This window comes from Rhinopithecus roxellana, chromosome 10 (assembly GCF_007565055.1).
Source record: "Rhinopithecus roxellana isolate Shanxi Qingling chromosome 10, ASM756505v1, whole genome shotgun sequence".
Classification (NCBI taxonomy): domain Eukaryota; kingdom Metazoa; phylum Chordata; class Mammalia; order Primates; family Cercopithecidae; genus Rhinopithecus; species Rhinopithecus roxellana.
In genome coordinates this window covers 96262553-96282438 of record NC_044558.1, presented here as the reverse complement: position 1 = coordinate 96282438, position 19886 = coordinate 96262553, and positions in this window count along the sequence as shown.

Sequence of the window (19886 nt, the reverse complement as noted above, 5' to 3'; positions counted from 1 at the left end):
CTGGGTGAGACAGTGAGACCCTGTCTCTAAAAAAATTTAAAAAAATAAAGAGGATGTGCACATGTATGTGTGCATATATGTGAGAGCATCTGTGTGTGAATAAGCATGCCAAGGCATAGCATGTGAGTGTGTAGGAGTGTCGGTGTGTGCTAATGTGTGTGTATGGGATGGGAGGGGGCAGCCTGTCCCCCTACCTGGGGTCAAGTGTAGAAGCCAAGACCCCCTCTTCCCCACCTGACCCAATCAGCAGGGCCACCATCAACTGGAGTCATCCATTATTGAGCGCCTACTGTATATAGGACCTGCACTTTCATCCTCACACCCACACACTTATTCAATATAATAGGCTATTTCTTGAGCACCTACTATGTGCCAAGCCTCACACCAGGCACTGGGAATAGGAGGTAAGTGAGACACAGTCCCTGGCCCTAAGATGCTTGCTATCCAGTGGGGGAGGCAGTCATGGCACAGCTGAACTTGGCAGTAGACTGTGGGAGGTGTCCTATGAGATTAAGTTCACAGCACCGGGAGGTGGGCTTCCTGGAGGAGGTGGAATTTGGGATTTGGCTTCCTGAGCACATGGGCTGTGTCAGTCTGGTTCATGCTGAACCCCTGCTCCCAGCTCAGTGCTGGGCACCATTGTTGCCCCCTCCATGTTTGTTGAATGACTATTGATATGGTGTGGCTGTGTCCTCACCCAAATCTCATCTCGAATTGTAATCCTAATTGTAATCCCCACGTGTTGGGGGAGGGACCTGGTGGGAGGAGATTGGATCCTGGAGGCAATTTCTCCCATGCTATTCTCGTGATAGTGAGTGAGTTCTCATGAGATCTGATGGTTTTATAAGTGGTGGTTTCCCTTGCTCTCTTCTCTCTCCTGCCACCTTGTGAAGAAAGTGCCTGCTTCCCCTTCCTCCATGATTGTAAGTTTCCTGAGGCCTCCCCAACCAAGCAGAACTGTGAGTCGATTAAACTTCTTTCCTTTACAAATTACCCACTCTCAGGGAAGTTCTTTATAGCAGTGTGAAAATGGACTAATACAACTATTGATTAGAAAATGAGCAGGTTCTCAGCCGGGCGCGGTGGCTCAAGCCTGTAATCCCAGCACTTTGGGAGGCTGAGACGGGCGGATCACGAGGTCAGGAGATCGAGACCATCCTGGCTAAGATGGTGAAACCCTGTCTCTACTAAAAAATACAAAAAACTAGCTGGGCGAGGTGGCGGGCGCCTATAGTCCCAGCTTCTCGGGAGGCTGAGGTAGGAGAAAAGCGTAAACCCGGGAGGCGGAGCTTGCAGTGAGCCGAGATCGCACCACTGCACTACGGCTGGGCAACAGAGCGAGACTCCGTCTCAAAAAAGAAAAAGAAAAGAAAATGAGCAGGTTCTCAATAGGCAGAGTTAGTGGTGGGGAGAGTCACCCTGCTGAGGGCCCAGACACACAGAGGTAGGGAAGCCCAAGGCATTTCGTTTAGGGCCTTTTTGGGGATCCCCAGCTAGAAGAAAGAGCACATACTGAGGAATCAGACAGTTCTGGGGGAACCTGACCCCAGCACTTATGTGCTAGTCAGGTGACTCTTGGCAAGTGTCTTAACCTCCCTAATCCTATTTTCTCATTGCCAACGTGGAGCCTCAGGTGACCTGTATTTGTTTAATTTTTTTACTTTTCTTTTCCTTTTTTTAAAGACAGGGTCTTGCTCTGTCATCCAGGCTGGAGTACAGTGGAGTGATCTTAGCTCACTGAAGCCTTCACCTCCTGGGCTCAAGTGAGCCTCCCACCTCAGCCTCCCAAGTAGCTGGGTTTACAAGCACCCACCACCATGTCCCAGCTAATTTTTTTTTTTTTTTTTTTTTTTTTTTTTTTTTTTTTTTTTTTTTTTTTTGGCAGAGATGGGGCCTTGCCATGTTGCTCAGGCTGGTCTCAAACTCCTGGCCTCAAGTGATCCTCCCACGGGAGCCTCCCAAAGTGCTGGGGTTACGGGTGAGCCACCTCATCCAGCTTTTTTTCTTTCCTTTTTCTTTTCTTTTTTTTTTTTTTTTTTGAGGCAGAGTCTCGCTCTGTCACCCAGGCTGGAGTGCAGTGGCCGGATCTCAGCTCACTGCAAGCTCCACCTCCCGGGTTTACGCCATTCTCCTGCCTCAGCCTCCCGAGTAGCTGGGACTACAGGCGCCCGCCACCTCGCCCGGCTAGTTTCTGTATTTTTAGTAGAGACGGGGTTTCACCGTGTTAGCCAGGATGGTCTCGATCTCCTGACCTCGTGATCCGCCCGTCTCGGCCTCCCAAAGTGCTGGGATTACAGGCTTGAGCCACCGTGCCCGGCCTTTTTTTCCTTTTTCTTATGGAAACTTAAACACACAAAAGAGTGAAAAGAATAGAATCATGAACTTTTATGAACCCATCATGTAACTTGAGTAATCACCAACATTTTGCCCTTCTGGTTTGAAGATATTTGAAATGGTCATTAAAGTCAGCACAGAATGGAGACAATAGAACAGTTCTGACCAAGTTAGGGCCCTCGGGCAGTAATAACTCTGCCAGAACCACTGCTTGGCTGGAAGGGACTGGAGGCCACTGTTACTGCAAAGCGTGCCCCAGTTCCAGAGATGTCAAAATGTGAGTCTTGGTATTGATCAAATACAGCAGCAGAGAGGCCAGGCTGTATTTTGCTTGAGACATGCAGTTAGTCAGTAAACAGGGGGTCAAGCAAGCTTTTCCTTACTCAGTTCTTTGGGAGTTTCTTTCTTTCTTTTTTTTTGGGGGGGGGGGTCTTTTCAGCCTCTCCCCACAACCAAAACACAAACAGATGACCCTGGGATTATTAAGATCAAAAGCAGGCCGGGCGTGGTCACTCACGCCTGTAATCCCAGCACTTTAGGTGGCTGAATCGGGGGTATCACTTGAGGTCAGGAGTTCAAGACCAGCTTGGCTAACATGGTGAAACCCCATCTCTACTAAAACTACAAAATTAGCCAGGCGTGGTGGCGTGTGTCTGTAATCCCAGCTACTCAGGAGGCTGAGGCAGAAGAACCGCTTGAACCCAGGAGGTGGAGTTTGCAGTAAACCGAGATCACGTCATTGCACTCCAGCCTGGGCGACAGAGCGGAACTCCATCTCAAAAAAAAAAAAAAAAAAAAAATCAAAAGCGCTCATGGAGTGGAGAGAGACCAGCTGTAGTAGGTGCAGTCGGGGAGGCTCTGGGAGGAGGTGACTTGGGCCAAGATCTAATTAGTGCACAAAGAGAATAAATGCTCCAGGCAGAGGAATTGTCAAGAGGTGGCCTTTAGATCCCGGGAACTGGCTGAAGATCAGTGGGATGTGTGCGCACATGCTGGGGATGACGGGAGAAGCAGGAAATGGGGCCGGGAAGTCAGGGGAGGCCTCTCTGGGCCTTGGAGGCTATGTGAGAGCCTTTGACATCAGCTTGAGAGCAGTGCTAGCTATTGGGGGTTTTTTGTGTTTGTTTGTTTTTTTTTAATTTTTAAAATTTCAAGATTTTAAAAATTAAAATGGGGTACAAGTGGTTTTTGGTTACATGGATGACTGTGTAGTGGTGAAGTCTGGGATTGTAGTGTACCCAGCACCCGAATGATGTACATTGTACCTAATAGGTAGTTTTTCATTCCTCATCCCCTTTCTGACCTCCCCTTCGGAGTCTCCAGTGTCCATTAGACCATTCTGCATGCCTTTGCATACCCACAGTTTAGCTCCCACTTACAAGTGAGAAGATGCGATATTTGGTTTTCCATTCCTGAGTTATTTCACTTGGGTTAATGGCCTCTAATCCCACCCAAGTTGCTGCAAAAGACACGATTCCATTCTTTTTTATGGCTGAATAGTATTCCATGGTGTATATACACCACGTTTTCTTTATCCACTCATCAGTTGATGGGCACTTAGGTTGATTACAAATCTTTGCTATTGTGAGTTGTGCTGCCATAAACATTATGGGTGCATGTGCCTTTTTGATAGAATGACTTCTTTTCCTTTGGGGAGAGACCCAGTAGTGGGACTGCTGGATTGAATGGTGGATCTACTTTTAATTTTTTTTTTTTTGTTTGTTTGTTTTTTGAAATGGAGTCTCACTCTGTTGCCCAGGCTGGAATGCAGTGGCATGATTTTGGCTCACTGCCACCTCCACCTCCTGGGTTCAAGCAATTCTCCTGCCTCAGGCTTCTGAGTAGCTGGGACTACAGACATGAGCCACCACACCTGGCAAATTTTTGTATATTTAGTAGAGATGGGGTTTTACCATGTTGACCAGGCTGGACTCGAACTCCTGATCTCAAGTGATCCACCTGCCTCAGTCTCCCAAAGTGCTGGGATTGCAGGTGTGAGCCACTGCACCCAGCTCAAGTTTTAGTTCTTCAGGGAATCTCCAAACTGTTTTCCACAGAGGTGGTACTAATTTACATTCTGTTGGGAGGGTGGTTAAACTGAAAAATGGTGTAATAGGTGAAATCATGGCCCCTTGAACTTACCACACCCTAATTCCCCAAACCGGTGAATATGTTACCTTATCTAGCAAAAGAGATTTTGCTGATATAGTTAAATTAAGGATCTTGAGATGAGGGATTATTCTGGAATATCTAGATGGAACCAATGTAATTTCAAGTGTCCTTCTAAGAAGGAGGCAGGTAGATGAGAGTCAGTAATGACAGAAGCCGAGGTGGGAGTGATTTGGGGCCATGAGCCAGGGAATGCAGGTGGCCTCTAGAAGCTGAAAATGGCAAGAAAATAGATTCTCCTTTGGAGCCTCCAGAATGGAATGGAACTCTGCACTTTGATTTTAGCCCCAGAAACCCCATTTTGAACTTCTGACCTCCAGAACTGTAAGGTCCACAAGAACTGTAACTGAACAAATTTGTGTTCAGTCACTATGGCTGTGGTCTTTTGTTAGGGCAATAATAAGAAACTCACATAAATGGCAAGCTCAGGTTTTTCTCTAAAAAAAAAAAAATGTGTTTTATTTATATATATAAACATATAAATTCATATATAAATAAACATATATTATTTATATTTATTTTACATATATATATATATATTTTTTTTTTTTTGAGAAATAGGGTCTTGCTCTGTCCCCTAAGCTGGAATGCAGTGGCATGATCATAACTCACTGCTGCCTTAAACTCCTAGGCTCAAGCAATCCTCTTGCCTCAGCCTCCTGAGTAGGCACGTGCCACCATGCCTGGGCTAATTTTAAATTTTTTTGTAGACATGAGGGTCTGGCTGTGTTGCCCAGGCTGGTCTCTAACTCTGAGGCTCTAGCGATCTTCCTACCTGGGGTCTCCCAAAGTGCTAGAATTACAGGCATGAGTCATCATATCCAGCCTAGGTTTTCATTTTTTAAAAAAGCCAGTGTTCTTTTCTTCCAGCAGTATAAGAATTCCATGCTCACCCCCCATGATGGAAACCCCCAGGCCTGGGACCTCACCCTCTCTGCCCTGCTTTCTTTGGTAGGTCCCCGGGATCTCATCTCATGGCACGGCTTCACCACTTCACCACCTTCTGTGTGCTGGGGATGCCCCTGTTTCTATCCCCAGCCCAGGCCTCACCGCTAAGCTCAAGGACCATGTGTCCAGCTGATCACCCAGCCTCGCCAGCAGGCATTGCACACTCACCAAGTCCCAAACCGACCCCTGGACACTCCCCAGCCCTGACCTGTTTCCTCCTGAGTCTTCCTCTTCTCAGTTAGTGGCAGCTTCATCCTGTGAGGCCCAAACCTCTCCTCTCTTGCTTACCCTGAATGGCTGATCCATCAGCCAGTCCTGTCAGTGTTACCTCCTATCTACATCTGGAATCCACCACTTCTCACCACCTCCGTCACTACTGCCCAAGCTGGACCACACCTCCATCCTCCCAAGCCTGGCCACTGGCCTTCCTACCTCCATCTTTGCTCCCCTTAGTCTATTCTTCTCATGACTACCAAATGGAACCTTTACAGAGATAGGGGAGCATGTTACTCCTCTGCTCGACAACCCAGCATGGCTCTCAGCTCCCTCTGTGAAAAGCCAGAGACTGTCCAGTGGCCCTGAGAGTCCACCGGCCCTGGTCCCAGGCCCTCTCTAGACATATCCATCCCTCTGTCCTTACTCTCCCTCAGCTTCTGGCTTGTTCCCTTATAACCTGTAACTTTAAAAAAAAAAAGGCCAGGTGTGATGGCTTATGCCTGTAATCCCAGCACTTTGGGAGGCCAAGGTCGGAGGATCACTTGAAGCTAGAAGTTCAAGACCAGCCTGGACAACATAGAGAGACCCCATCTCTATTTAAAAAACTTTTTTTGCTTTTTGTAATTCAGATGTAATTCACATACCATAAAAGTCACCCTCTTAATGTGGATAATTCAACAGTTTTAGTATATTCATGAAGTTATACAATCATCACCACTCTAATTCCAGAGGATTTTCATCAGCCCAGAAGGAAGCCCTGCCCCCTTAGTGGTCACTTCCCATTCCTCTCTCCACACTCTGTCCTAGGGAACCAGTCATCTACTTTCTGTCTCTATGGATATGCCTATTCTATCCATTTATATAAATGAATTCTGACAATATGTGGTCAATACCTGGCTTCTTCACTTTGCATCATGTTTTCACGGTTCATTCATGTTAGCCAGGGGTGGTAGCTCACACCTGTAATGCCATCGCTTTTGGAGGCCCAGATGGAGACAACACTTGAGGCCAGGAGTTTGAGACCAGCCTGGGCAACATAGCAAGACCCTGTCTCCACACACACACACACACACACACACACACACACACACACACAAAATTAGCCTGGTGTAGTTGTACCTGTAGTCCTAGTGACTCAGGAAGCTGAGGCAGGAGGATCAGTTGGACCTGGGAGGTCTAGGCTGCAATGAGCTATGGTCAGACCACTGCACTCCTACCAGGGTGACAGAACAAGACCTTGTCTTTATTTTTAAAATAAAATAAAAGGTGCATCTTGTTGACCTGTGGCATTTTCTATCTGTATCATCCTCATGTCTACCCCTCCCCTCTAGAATACCAGTTACCCGAGGGCTCACTGATATTCTGCACCCAAGACAGCACCTAATGCAGAGAAGGGACTCAATCTATATTGGTGGAACAAATGAATGAATAAATGAATGATGGCGTTGGAGAGGCGTGACCTTTTCACGAGACTCCCCTATATCCCAGCACCCTCTGCACGACTGAAGCCAACCTCTATTCAAACCCACACAAAGTCACTCCCACTTCTGGGGCACCCTCCCTGCATCTTCAGCTCCTGGGTGGACCCCACCTCTCTCTCCTCCAACCTCCCAGAGCTCCAAGTCACTTTGTCTCTGTTGGGACCCTCTTGGTTATCTCCAGGAGGACCATCTCACAGGCCCCTGTTAGGCCCCCTCAGGGGCAGCACATGGATTCTGTTCACCTTTGCATCCTGAACATGCCAGCGTATGGTAGTTGTCTCCTAACCACACCACAGTGTGTGGAGTGAATGCTTTGAAGGATCTTCCAGCCCTAAAGAGGCTTCTCTTCCCTCTTACGGTGCCTGGAATCCACCACAGCACCAGCCTGCTGGAAGTGTGGTGTCCCCGGAAGCATCCCATCTGGGGACAATGAGAAGGGAACACCTTGTTCAGCCCCTTGGAGCTGTAAGTGTGTGGGTGGGCAGAGCACAGGCATGCTCTTGTCCCCTGGAGCCCCAGGAGGCAGCCACAGCAGGCATTGCCCTTGTCCCCATGCTACAGATTGGGAAACTGGGGCTTATATGTCAAGGAGGGTTGCAAGCTGAGTGACTTGCCAGAGATCCCTGCTGCTACTTCTTGAAGGTGCCCAGAATCAACCCCAAGGGTCTCTGACTTCAAACCCCACTGTCTCCATCCCACACCATTTTGGGGGCCACATTTAGGCCCTGGCACACCTATGTTAGACTCATCAAGGGAACTGATTTGTGAAGTAGACACCCAGGTCCCAACTGGGAGGTTCTGTTTCCATGGATCTGGGTAGGGGCCTGGGACTCCAACTTTTGAGCCAGCTACCAAGCTGATCCTAATGCTTTCTGAGCTGGGAGACTCCTGGGTCTGCACCCTGCTGCGTGTAAGGGTCTGAGACGGGAGGCTCAGGACTCAGGAGTTTTGAAATCAAGAGTGGCCTGGTGTCTGTGTCCTGAAGGTGCCCTGCTTGATGGGGACTTGGGCCCCTGCGTCTGCCCCCCTTCCTACATGGGGGCTGCTGCCAGCGAGCACGGCTTTGCTGGTAAAGTCTTTATCGGGAATGTCGCCTAATGCATTCATATCAAACAATAGCGCCTCATACATCATCCCTGCCAGAGGCCACCTCTGCTAAGACAAGCACAGTCCATTACCCTGACGGGTGCAGGCCGTGCACAAAACAGATAACAGGGCCCGGCTGTGCAGGGTGACGTGGGGTGGGGAGTTGTCACAGTGAGCAGCTAGGGGGCCTTGGGCAGCTGCCACCCCAGGCAGTCGGGACATGGGATGTCTGAGGTTCCAGCCTCATAGGGCCGTAGATTGGATGCTGGTGGACAGCCTGGGTCTGCCTCCTCCGAGAAGCACCTTAACCTTTCTGAGCCTCTTTCCCCCACTTGTCAAAGGGGGTTAGGAATAGGACTTGCATCACACAGGGCTGCTTGCGGAGCTTGAGACAGGAGGCTGGCAAAGTGTCAGGCACGATGCCCAGGGAAGAGAAGATATCAGATAAATGGTAGCAATACCTACCATACTATTACCAGGGCCCCATTGGCTGCGGCCTGCCCCTTTCCAGGGACAGCCTTTAGAAAGACAATGATCTTCGTTATCTCCAGGCTCCTGCGGGCATGGAGGGACAATTCTCACCTGCCCCTGACTGCTGCATCCCCAGAAGCAGAGCCTGACACAAGGACTGGAAAGCAAGTCATTTATTTTGGAGACAAAGCTCATACCAGTTGGAGATGGGGAAAGGGAGGCAGGAGGAAGGGCAGTTGAGAAAGGCTGTATGATAAAGCTGGACAATCACTGTGGGCCACCCGGGTGTTGTCCCCTGGGCCACAGTGTGAGATACACACTTCAAGGGGCTGGGGGCTGATCGATCATCTCCCATTACCATGGGGACTGCTCCAGGGGACATTCATTCCTGAACACTTCCGCTTGGTGTATAGGTGGCAAAACAGCCTTGGGAGAATGCCTCAGGCAGTGAAACGTGGGTGCTGGTAACTAGAGGCTGGACTTGCGTGCACCCACGTGGTAAGGGTCTGGGATATGGGTAGGGTGCTATTAGGGGCCGAATTGTATGCCACCAAATTCATATATGAAAATCCCAGCCCCAACTACCTCAGAATGTGACTATACTTGGAGACAGGGGCCTTATACAGGTAATTAAGGTAAAATGAGGTCATTGAGGGTGAGCCCTAATCCAATATGACTGGTATCATCACAAGAAGAGGCGATTAGGACACAGACACACAAAGGGAAAAGCCTGGGTGCAGATACCAGGAGGTAGCCAGCTACAAGCTAAGGAGAGACCTCACAAGAAATTAGCACCTCTGATACTTGAGTTTAGACTTCTAGCCTCCAGAACTGTGAGAAAGTCAGCTTATGTTGAGGAAGCCACCCAGGCTGGAGCATTTTGTTATGGCAGCCTGAGCAATGAACACAGGCACTGCCAATCCCTCCTTTCTCTCATTCCTGGCCATTCACCCTCTTTACTGGCTAAAAGTCAAGTTCTGCTCTCGAACCAGCCACCACCACCCTGTCTGGATACCCCAAGCTTCCCCAGTCCTCTTCTGCCTCAAGATCTTGGCCTTTGCTGTTCCCTCCACCTAGAATACTATTACCCCAGATCTTCACGTCTTCATTCTTCCTGTCTCTGCTCACCGGTCCTCTCTGTGCAGAGGTCCTCCCTTACCCCTTTACCCTTCTTTTTCACCTTAGCCTATTGTATTTTCTTTGTGCACTGCATTGGCCCTGCCTTACTTGTTTGTTTACTGTCATCTCCCTCCACTGAAATGCAGGTTTGTGATAGCTGAAGCCTTGTCTGTCTTGTTCATTACTTTGACCTCAGTGCCCAGAATGGTGCCTTTTTATAGTGTAGGGATCAGCAAATTTGGGGAGAGTCAACATGAGTTCAGGAGTGGAGGCTGACCACCCAGCTCCCCATGCAGCCAGCTCTTGAGAGTGTTTCAAAGCTGTTTGCATTTCCTCCTTCCCTTCAGCCCAGTACAGGCACATAGTAGGTGCTCAATAAATTGTTGAAAAGGAAGAACAAGGTCTGTGGGGACAGCACCCACAGGGTGCTGTGGTGTTTTAACCACCTGGGGTGGTGGTTAAAGTGGAAACTCCAGAGCTCTATCTCCTGGGTTCAAATCCCAGCCCCACAACTTGAGGGCTGTGTGTCTTCAGCGAAGTATATGAAGCTCTCTGGGCCTGTGGGTGCTGTCTTTATTCATCTATGGGCCTGGTGGGGTTTCCTTTGTTTTTCAGCTAGAAAGTTCAAAGCTATGGATATGCTTTAAACTGATAGATTTTCCCCTCTCCACATCTGCCAGGAGGAGGTCACCAGCTGAGTGCCTGGGGCCAGGAAGCACAGTACCCTGCCATTCAGGACCAGAAAGCACAAAAGGCAGTTGGATCCCACCCGAGGAGTAAGGGGAAAAGAAAGAATCATCAGATTATTTCAGAGTCACTGAGGACCACAGTGAAAACCAGGGAGATTTTGTTGATGCCAGAAGCAGTGAGGGGTGGTGACATCAGTGCCCTGGTAAGGGAGGAAGGAGATCTCTGATCCTGCTAGTTCCAGGATCCACATTAAGCTCTTTTTAGCATGAGCTCACTGGATCTTCACCCCAGCTCTGTGAGGCAGCCTGGGGTGGTGGTTAAAGTGGAAACTCCAGAGCTCTATCTCCTGGGTTCAAATCCCAGCCCCACAACTTGAGGGCTGTGTGTCTTCAGCGAAGTATATGAAGCTCTCTGGGCCTCAGTCTACTTTAGTCTGTGAAATAGGTCATGGTAACTATTTCAGACAGTTGTTACAAGGGCCAAAAGTAAAACGTGATAGTATGAGTCTGAACCCAATTAGAATTGGTTCCCCAGAATTCCTGGTTAACATCACACGTGACTTTGTTCTGCGTGGAATTGAATACTTTGTACTCCATCTTTGATGTTGCGGCAGGGTTTTTACTGCATCGAAGCCCCTTGAACAGTGCTATGTCAGTGGCAGCTGTAATTATTGTTAATCTCATTTTAAAGATGACAAACCGTGTCCGAGCTGGCAGTTGGCAGAAGCCCACGGGCAGGAGAGGGCATTTTGGTGGCCTCGAGGCCTGAGGACAGGGGTGGATTTAGACATTTCAGCCCAACCCAGGGGCTATTGGCTGATCCAGAGGGGCAGGAGCTTCATTACCTGCCCTGATCTCAATCAGCCAGTTGATTGAGTCAAGGGAAGGAAAAACACGATTGTAAGCCAGGGCTTTATCTGCTGCCCTGTGGACAGCCGTGCTGGGCTGGGTCTCCTCCCTCTGGGCCCAGAAGCTGAGAGTCAGGTGGCCACCGTCCACTCAAATAAACCAGAAAAGCACACCTACAGCAGACAGGGATGGAGATTGGGTTTGGGGTTGCGTAGCGGCCCAGAGAGTAGGGGAGTGGGCCAGGCTCTTTACGGCTCGTGATTAAAGACCTCAGTAATTGTGTCTGACTGGGACTCATCCCCAGGGCTGGACAGGAGGGGGATCCCAAAGCCCAGATGTGGCCCAGGGTCAGAGGCTGACGGGGGGTGGGGAGCACCCCCTTGTAGCTCCTGAGCAGCGAGTCCTGTGGTTCTAGAAGATGGTGCCATACATCACTCGACACGCCTTTCCATGGGACCAGCCGGGCTGACAGCAGCCATTTATCTGAATGTCATTGGCAGTAAACTGGCGCGGGGGAGGGTGGTGAGGAGGGAGGGAACTGGGGACCAAGTGGGGAGAGGAGGGGGTCCTTGGGAATTTCCCAGAGGCCAGTCCACAGTCACAACCTTGGTGAGGGGAGCAGGCAGGGCAGTGACAAGGCTGCCACGGGGAGATGGAGCAACACTGTCCATGGTGGCAAATGCCACCTTCTTTCTCACTGGAGACACTTGGGGCAGAGGTAGAGGTGAACTCAGTGCTCACCTGGAAGTCAGGTGAGAGTTGGGACCAGCTCCCATGGAGAGACACTCTGGTGGGGGAGGAGGTGCCTGTCGTAGACCCTCATGGTTATGGGCATGGAATTTGGACTTTGGAGCCATGATCCTGTTGTCTTATTTCATTTAAATAATATGGGCCGGGTGCGGTGGCTCACACCTCTAACCCCAGCGCTTTGGGAGGCCAAGGCGGGTGGATCACTTGAGGTCAGGAGTTTGAGAGACCAGCCTGGCAACATGGCAAAACCCCGTCTCTACTAAAAATACAAAAATTAGCCAGGTGTAGTGGCGCACGCCTGTAATCCCAGTTACTTGGGAGGTGGAGGCAAGAGAATCACTTGAACCTGGGAGGCGGAGGTTACAGTGAGCCAAGATCGCACCACTGCACTCCAGCCTGGGCGACAGAGCAAGACTCCGTCTCAAAAAAATAAAAATAAAAATAAAGAATATGGCTGGGCACAGTGGCTCACACCTCTAATCCCAGCACTTTGGGAGGCCAAGATGGATGGGTTGCTTGAGCTCAGGAATTGGAGACCAGCCTGTCCAACATGGCGAGACCCCATCTCTACCAAAAATACAAAAAATTAGCTAGGCATAGTGGTGCATGCATGTAGTCCCAGCTACTTGGGAGGCTGAGCCAGGACGATAGTTTAAGCCCAGGAGGTGGAGATTCCAATGAGGCGAGATCATGCCACTGCCCTCCAGCCTGGGTGAAAGAGCGAGAGCCTGTCTCAAAAAAGAAAGAAGAATAGATAGAGGTAGAGAGAGAGAGAGATAGAGAGAGATAGAAGAGAGAGAGAGAAGGGAGGGAGGGAGGTAGGGAGGGAGTGAAAGAACTGAGAAGGGAAAAGTTAAATTGAAAAAGAAAAAAGCAATAAAAGGAAATTAATACAGACAGATAACAGAAACGAAGAAAGAAAGAAAGAAAGAAAGAAAGAAAGAAAGAAAGAAAGAAAGAAAGAAGAAAAGGGAAAGGAGGAAAGGAAAGGAAAAAAGAAAGAAAGAAAGAAAAAGAAAGAAAGAAAGAAAGAAAAGAAAGAAAGAAAGAAAGAAAGAAAGAAAGAAAGAAAGAAAGAAAGAAAGAAAGAAAGAAAGAAAGAGGGAAAGGGAAGGAAAGGAAAGGAAAAAAAGAAAGAAAGAAAGAAAGAAAAAGAAAGAAAGAAAGAAAGAAAAGGAAAGGAAGAAAGAAAGAAGGAAGGAAGGAAAGAAAGAAAGACAGAAAGAAGAAAGAAAGAAGACATAACCTAAAGTAAGCATTTCACCACTGGCTGTGTGACCTGGGGCAAGTGACTGAACCTCTCTGAGCCCCAGTTTCCTCATCTGTAAAATGAGGGTAATAATCATAGCTGCTCTACCGGGTCGTGGAAGGATTCAGGGAGCGAATGCGCAGTGCCTGGCTCATGGAAAGTGCTCGGTAAGTCTTAGCTGGTGTTATTGTCATTATTAATGCTATGACGCTCTGATAAGCAATACCAGGGAGAGCCAGGCTTCGTTTAGAGAGCCAGGAAAGACCTGATTAAAGCTTGCATGGGGGAGGGTGTAAAGTATTCCAGCCAAAAGAGATGGCACAAAGGCCCTTAGGCAGGAAGGGGCAAGACACCATCCAACAGCTAAAAGGAAGCCAGAGGGGCTGCGCAAATCCCCAAGCCTCAGTTTCTTAATCTGTTAAATGGGCATAATAGTAGAACCTATTTCCTTCTAGGCTGTGAGGGTTAGGTGAGACTGTGTTTAAAATTTCCAGCACAAGGCCAGGTGCAGTGGCTCATGTTTGTAATCCCAGCACTTTGAGAGGCTGAGGAGGGCAGATGGCTTGAGTTTAGGAGTTTGAGACCAACCTGGGCAACATGGCAAAACCTGGTCTCTACAAACGTTTTAAAAATTAGCTAGGTGTGGTGGTGCACATCTGTAGTCCCAGATACTTGGGAGGCTGAGGTGGGAGGATCGCTTGAGCCCCAGCATTAGAGGCTGCAGTGAGCCATGATGGTACCACTGCACTCTAGCCTAGGCGACAAAGTGAGACCCTGTCTCAAACAAACAAACAAACAACAACAACAACAACGAAAGCACAAGGTGAGTTAAAGAAAGCATGTTTATGGCCTAAATTTGACCTGTGGAAGGTCATGCGCTCAGTAGGTGTTTAATAAATGAGGCCCCTTTCCCTTGGGAAGTCTCTCTCCACCTCCCATCTCCAGAGCCACTCCCTCCTCTGTCTCTGCCTCTGCCTCCCTGCTTGGAGTTCAGACCTTCCTAGGCCAGGCTGGGACCCTGGGACCTGAGACCTAGATCCCTCCAGTTCAAGAAGAAGCCGAGCCTCACCCAAATCTAAGTGCACCCCCAATCCCCATCCCTCCTCCTCCTGCCTGGGGACCCAGGATTGCGAAGCACACAGGTGGCTGGTGTGGGAGGCACATGTTACCAGCCTTGTCACCACTGCTGCCGCTGCACCCTCCCCTGTCTGTGGCTTCAGAAAACCCTAGGAGCCAGGTGACAGAATTCTCCAGGGTCTGCACCTGCTTCAGGGATGGTGACTGACTCAGAGGTGCGACCAGGTTCAGTTCATGGTAAATGTTCCAGTGAAACAGGCAGAAAAGAAATGACATGAGGTCAGGGCCAGAGGGGGCCTTGGAGGTCAGCCCAACAGTGTTCAGTGGGGAAACTGAGGCCTAGGTAATGGAAGGTCACGTAGCAAGGTGCTGGGACCCAGGTGTGCTGACTAGAAGAGATTCACGACACCTGGGTCGGCGTGGTGGCTCACGCCTGTAATCCCAGCACTTTGGGAGGCCAAGGCAGATGGATCACCTGAGGTCAGGAGTTCGAGACCAGCCTGGCCAACATGGTAAAAGCCCATCTCTACTAAAAAATATAAAAAATTAGCCGAGCGTGGTGAAGCATGCCTGTAGCCCCAGCTGTTCAGGAGGCTGATGTGGGAAAATCGCTTGAACCTGGGAGGCGGAGGTTACAGTGAGCCGAGATCACACCACTGCACTCCAACCTGTCCAGCCTGGAAGACAGAATGAAACTCCATCTCAAAAACACAAAAGAAAAAAAAAAAAAAGAGATTCATGACACCTTTCTTCCAGAACAAAGTCTAGAGCAGGGATATCGGAACTGAGGCATCATATGCCCTGAACTTCCGTATCCCCTGGGTCGTAGAAAGAGGATGGCACTGGAGCCTTACAGGCTGTGTTTCCATCCTGGTTCTGCCACTTACTGGGTGTCCTCAGGCAAGTTGCTTAGCCTTTCTGGGCCTCCAGTTCATCATCTGTAAAGTGGGAATAAACCCTTTGCCAAAGTTAAGTGAGAATTTGTGTAAAATGTCCAGTTCATAATGGATGCGTAAGTCTTTTTGTTTTTTTAAAGGTACTTATACCTGGCTTCATTTCAAAAGGACTTAGAAGTGACTTAGAAATATATACCAGGATGCCAAAGCAGGAAATGCCCTGATGAGGGGAACATGATGGATAGTGGAATAAGGTTCCATATGTCAAGCAATGGGCTAAACATGGGCTCAGAGTTTCCTGGCAGCCAAAGCAAAGAGAGATACACAGCCATTACTTGACTCCTAGAATCCATAAGCTGAGAAACTACTAGTTGCTTACGGGAGAAAAAAACTGGTTTTTTTGTAGTAATGAGATGTGAGAAATATCTCATATGAGTCTTCAAAAATGAACACTGTAAAAAGTTGTGTTAATTATGTTTCCTTTACACACTCTCAGCCCTTCTCTAACTACTCATTAGGGTCACCCAAACCTTACAACTTCAGCAGATGGTATCATGGCTAAGAGCTGAGGTCTTGAAGACAAAACCAGACTCCATTCCTGTGCAGACTTGGGCTAGTGTCTTCCCCTCTGAGCCTCAGTTTTCTCACCTGTAAAATGGGGAGGGAGAATTTATAATGATAAATTCTCACCGGGTTGCCTCAAAGATTCTAGGAGTTATCTTCCATAAAGAGTTTGGAATGAAGTCTGGTACACAGTAAGTGCTCAATAAATGGTGGCTCTTACAGGAGGAACTCAATAAATGTTCAATGAATGAATATCACAGGGCATCTTATCCCCCAAACCGTCCCTTCTATGCTTCTTGGCAGCAGGCTTTCTTCCCAAACCAAATTGAAACTCTGGGTGTGTGGTGTGTGTGTGTGTGTGTGTGTGTGTGTGTGTGTGTGTGTGTGTGTGTGTGTGTGTGTGTTTTAATCAGTTCCAGGGTTTGTGGGAGCCAAAAAGCCCAGGTTAATGGAATAGAGCCGAATCCCCTGTGAATTTCAAACCCTCCTTGAAAGGCCTTCGCTTTTTCCTGCTCAGCCACTGGGAAGCCGCCGCCTCCACTCGGGGAGGAGAAATTGAATAATTGATGCAATTTGAATAACACTAGGATTTGTAATGATATTGAAATGTAAAGATAAAAAGGGGCGTGAACAGGCGCTGATAGCGGAAGGAAAAGTTGTTAATAGGCACTTAGGGGCTGGTGTTGGGGGGAGGATGCACCACTGGAAACATGCACTGAAAAGACATTTAAGAGAGGAGGCGCAGGGGGTGGGGGTGAGCTGAGAAACCTCCACCCAACAAGAGGGAATAACCATATTCATAAATAAGATGCAGAAATTTCTCCCGACTCAGCAGCACTAACAGTTAGAGAGTGGATAATTATTTAAATGCCAAATCATTCTGTTCATTAGAATCCCAAATCATAGCTAAAGAAACTGATTGCCCAGGGCAGGGCTGAGGAGGTGGTGGAGGAAGAGGGAGGTGGCTGGAGGAGCAGGAAATCAGGGGAGAGTCTCCCCAACCTCTGGTCCATGCCAGGGGTAAGATGAGATACAACAGATGGGAAAGTGGCTTCAAAAGCCAGAGAGACTTGGGTTCAAGTCCAGGATCTAGTACTTCCTGGCAGTGGCCCAGGGGCATGTTATCTTACCTCTCTGAGCCTTAGTTTGCCCAGCTGAAAAATGGGGTTAATACAAGGATGTACTGTAACCTTCATAGGTTCAATACTCAAGGCCTGCAGCAAGTCAAGACACCAAGACATGAGGTTGCAGCAGAGAAAGAGGTTTAATTGTAGGGTCACTGAACAAGGGGGCGGGAGGAAACCGCAAATCCATCTCCCAGAGGAGTCTGAGGGTGGCATTTTTAAGGGTTTTGGAGTGGGCTGAAGTGTGGAAATGGTTGATTAGTGGAAGAGGGCAGGGCAAAGTCATGGGGCAGGAAGAGGAAGCAGCTGTATTCTCACGCTGATCCCGTTCCTCTGTGAGCGTTGCTGGAATTCCAGGTCTGAAAAATACCTTAAGCAATCCTTAAACAAAACCCTTATGATTCTAACATCGGAGATCCCATCTATAACAACAACGGGAAGGCAAGTCAACAAAACCCTTATGATTCTAACGTCGGAGATCCCATCTATAACAACAACGGGAAGGCAAGTCAATTCTTATGAATCCGATCTGTAGAAATAGTGGGGACGCAATAGTCAGTGTCTAGTGCTACGTGACTTTTTGCAACAAGGAAATGGGCCAAGTGCAGCCTGATTAATGCTTAATTATAACTATATTTCTGTCCAGAACCCAGCATGTCCTTCTTGTCAACCCGGTGGGGACGGTTTTATTACTTCATAGGCAATGAGTGTTATCTGCTATTAATGGGATAGGATCTTGGGCGAGACTGAGAAAGGGTGGAGGAAGGAGATAGCTGAGTCTGGGGGAGGTGGGAGAGAAATCTCCGATGGGCTCCAAGATGAACCCCTTTCTCCCTCCTCATTCCTCCCCTCTCTTCCCCAGTCACAGCCATAGGAGCTGACTTCAGAGGTAGATACTGGGTCCCAGAGACCCTAAGGTACTTGGCCAAGATGGCACAGTAAGCCGGTGGCAGAGCCAGGGACCCCAAGTACCCGTGCATCCTGTAATCCCCCAACTCCCACCTGACCTGGCTGCCCTCCGGGGTGGGCCCGCTCAGTCCCCTGGGAGCGTTATCGTCTGTGGACAAGAGTCACAAGGGCAAATCAGTAACAATTTGATTATGCGAAGGACTCCAGGCTGGCTGGCGCCCCTTCCCACGGCAGATGGCCAGGCTGCCCCTCGGACACAAGCCAGTGAGGTCCTGGAGCAGGGAGCACTGGCTGGGCTCAGTTGGGACAGGAAACCCCAAACCAAGCAAGCAACACGTGCATATGAGCTCTCACTCTAAGGATGGTGATAGCAGTAATAAGACAGTCGCACATGTGTGAGCGCGACAGCATCTGCTGGCTTTTATCCTATGCCAGGACCTATGCTAAGCATTCTACACCATCTAGGTGTTATAACAACTCCATGAGCGGTGACGACGAGGAAACTGAGGCCCAGAGACTTGAGGTCACTAGTTCATGTAGCCTCAGAGATGTGAAACAAAGGTTTGCGCCTAAGTCTGCCTAAAACCCAAGACTCTCCGTGTAACTCGGGGCAGCACCCAAGCCTCAGTCCTTGGCCAACGCCTTACTTCCTCTTCACCATGGCTCTGGGAGGTCCCTTAGGCACCCTGTTTGCAGGTGAGACTCTGTACAGTCCCGTAGAGAGGTGGAGAAGGAGCTGGGATTCAGGCATAGGTTGCTCTGTTGTCTCATTGTTATGCACCCCCCGTCTGACTTTCTTTTCTTTTCTTTTCTTTTTCTTGAGCTCTAGTCTCAGGCTGGAGTGCAGCAGTGAGATCTTGGCTCACTACCACCTCCACCTCCTGGGTTCAAGCAATTCTTCTGCCTCAGCCTCCCAAGTAGCTGGGATTACAGGAATCCACCGCCACGCCCAGCTGAATTTTTTATTTTATTTTATTATTTATTTATTTATTTATTTATTTATTTATTTTTTGAGATGGAGTCTCGCTGTGTTGCCCAGGCTGGAGTGCAGTGGCCAGATCTCAGCTCACTGCAAGCTCCGCCTCCCGGGTTTACGCCATTCTCCTGCCTCAGCCTCCCGAGTAGCTAGGACTACAGGTGCCTGCCACCTCGCCCGGCTAGTTTTTTGTATTTTTCAGTAGAGATGGGGTTTCACCGTGTTAGCCAGGATGGTCTCGATCTCCTGACCTCGTGATCTGCCCGTCTCGGCCTCCCAAAGTGTTGGGATTACAGAATTGAGCCACCACGCCCAGCCTGAATTTTTTATTTTTAATGGAGACGGGGTTTTCACCGTGTTGGCCAGGTGGTCTCGAACTCCTGACCTCAGATGATCCACCTGCCTTGGCCTCCCAAAGTACTGGAATCACAGGCATGAGCCACTGTGCCTGGCTTCCCATCTGACTCTGGAGCCTCAGACCTCACCTTGTTCCATCTCACCTTGCCAACCTCCACCCACCCCACCAGCATCCTACCCTGTGGCCTCCTGATCACCTAGGAGAGCTGCCTGGGTGTTACTTCTACCATTTGTTCAAATGGCACTTCAGGGGGCCACTCTTCGGGCCCAAGAAGCCTGGGGAACCAGCCACAAGCCCCTGCATGGGCCCCCTGCTTGCTGAAGGTCACGCTGGTACTCACACTCAGCCTAGGTTGGGGGCCAGGCCTGCCAAGGTGCCCTAAGTAGTAATGGAAATATTAGCTCTATGAATATGTCAGTGGCTCTGTGCTGACAGGCAGCTCCTCTAGCTGTGAGGCAGGGCCCTCTCCTTTCCCCTGGGGCCACACAGAGAGAGCCGAGAGGGACTGGGACCTGGGCCAGCCAGAGGATCTGGGTTGGACCCTGCATCGCTGTGCAGCCTTCATCAAGTCCCTTCCCCTCTCTGGGCCTTTGTATTACAAAATGGATACATCCATCCTTC